This window comes from Penaeus vannamei, chromosome 6 (genome assembly GCF_042767895.1).
Source record: "Penaeus vannamei isolate JL-2024 chromosome 6, ASM4276789v1, whole genome shotgun sequence".
Lineage (NCBI taxonomy): Eukaryota > Metazoa > Arthropoda > Malacostraca > Decapoda > Penaeidae > Penaeus > Penaeus vannamei.
The window spans coordinates 17,726,527-17,729,026 of record NC_091554.1 but is presented as its reverse complement, the minus strand read 5'-3'; the positions used below and the strand labels follow the sequence as shown (position 1 = coordinate 17,729,026).

The window sequence follows — 2,500 nt, the reverse complement described above, 5'->3', positions numbered from 1 at the left end:
CTACCCCCTCCTCAATGCATACATCATTCCAGTCCAAATCATCCATCCAGGTCAATACTCAATCTCCAAGAAACATTCATCCTCTTCCAACATATTCAACTTTATATTCACCCCCACAACTTTATTCATTAACTACTCCATCCTCCCTTATTATTACTCTGAAACCTTATTGCCCACCTCTATCTCACTCAACACTACTCCCTCTTCTACACATTCCCATCCTTCTCCTACCACCATCTCTACAAACATCTTGAATACTCTGTTTAGCCCAGCGAAATGGGATTGATTTTTTATAATCTCCCCCACAGGCCCTTACTCTGCAAAACACTCCTCTTCCAGTAATGCCAAAAAAACAAGTCGCCAAAATCTCCTTTCGCAGCCATCTGTCTTGGCACATTTGCATCAGAATCCCAGGCTACAGCATAATCTTTCCTAACTGACTTCACTGGCAAACCCATTCCTGCCCAACTTCATCTCTCCCTCAATACTTGCACTGGAACTATCCCCATCTTTTTAACAAACAACCCCATGTACATTGAGGATTAGTCAGATTGTGCTTCATGGACTTTGATTTAGTATGAATACATTGCTACACTATGCCCCCTAGGGTAAGTCTCCCACAAATATTGCCAAGACTACATTCCATAAACATGACCTTCCCTTTACTGCTTAGATTGGTGGAGAGTCCCACCCTGTCTGACCATATTAACCTCCCCCAGACAATGTAAGAATTGTTGGCGTCTAGTTCATCCTGCTAAATACTGCCATTCCACAGCCCAATGCCTTCTATTTGCCCAGCCTGCTCATAATCAATGAAACGACTGTGCAAAGTTATGCATGTTGGCCAATATTGGTGACTCCCATAACGTATGTCATAGGGACTGCCCTACCTACAATTTTGAGTCTGAAATGGCAATTCTCAGCCAGGAAGCATGTCATTAAGGCTTTTCTTATACTTCCTTCTCCAATATTGTCCTTTGCTCTACCCCTGCCCTTTCCTCCCAAGATGTTTCTATATGTCCCCCAGTATCCTTATCCCAGTCAAATTCTTTTGCCATTCTAAATCCAGGCACCCCAGTCTCCACCACTCTTCCAGACATTCCAATCACTACTTCCCAGGTATCTTCCCCTCTTCATCTTCGCCCAACTCATTGCATAGGTATGTGACACAAAAAATCAAAGTGAATAAAATGTTAAAGTATTGGTATCATAGGAAAGTTGTTGAAAAACCCTAGACTCTGGTACCAATATCATCCTCGTAGGCCAGAGATTAAGAATGTTATGGCTATTGGAAAGTCGAAAAAACAAGCCTTTTTGAATACTTGAATCTTAATGGGAAAACAGTAGAAAATTGTGATAATTTCCAAAGGGTTTGAAAATTTGTGTCTGGAAAAACAGTTATAACTTTTTTATTTCTTGTCCAATTTTTAAAGACAAGGCATAAATAGAAAGCTTAGAAAGAGAACTATATAATGCTTCCATCTGGATAGGAAAATAACATATTAAAATTTAATTAAACTAATTAATATGTTAATTGTTAATATACACTCAATTCGACTAGGTCGACTAGCTGCATTGGGAAGTGCATAAATCTTGAAGTATTGGATATAATGGCTCGTAATTTGCTTAAAGAGAATTTGCGTACAATTATAAGAACATTACGTACCAGTAAATCAAAATATGATTTTCATTACTTGTCCTCTTTTTCTTCCTCATACTTGGAACTGGGAAGAAAAGGAAATAAAAAAGACCTTTTAAGAATGAGGACAAAGAAACAAAGGCATGAAGTCAGGTAAAAAACAAAGCAAATAAAAAACAGCAGGCATCATGAAATTATTTCTGGACATAACATGCCATTAAATAAGCTGAGGAAGGAACTTATCTGAAATTTTTTTCACCATGTGCACATGCATGTGTAGTCAATGTTTACAAATAAATGCCATTAATTGGTCCAATCAGATGCCTCTATATGATCATATGGCCGACTTTGTGAAAATCCACAATCATTGAGGTTACAAAACAGTATTTTTTACCAAATTACAAATTTTAGCATTGAAAATATCATAAACAACAATACCACACACTTATCAACCAATTTGGACAGCTAGTTTAAAGAAATTTGAAGTGACATTTACAGCCTTCAGCAACAGGATTTAATCATTTGCCTGTATAACGGTGTAGACACATGATCTTGCTTACCTTATAAAAATGACTGCTTCCTTCTCAAATGACTTCATATTTGCACCATGGATTGAAAAGATCATATAGTACGACTTATGGTTTACAGTAAACTTTTTACTTACCTTGAAGTAAATCACTTTTTTAATTTTTTTTCAGACTTTTCACTTGAAATTTTTATGCCATGCAAATTCACCAATTTGTAGGTAATGCATTGGAACCTATCAAAATAGAAAATGAGCAGAAATTAGTATACTACGCCATCCTAAATGTTCTGCACCAAACATTAAGATAAACCTGCAAAAAATAGCCAAAATGGAAT

At 36.8% G+C, this 2,500-nt stretch overlaps 1 protein-coding gene across 5 annotated transcripts in view; it reads left to right on the top strand.

Moving 5' to 3' along the window:
- The window catches only part of Atac1 (Ada2a-containing complex component 1), a 19,673-nt gene that overhangs the window by 15,586 nt on the left and 1,587 nt on the right, over positions 1 to 2,500 (top strand). The gene's annotated exons all lie outside the window — the stretch shown is intronic.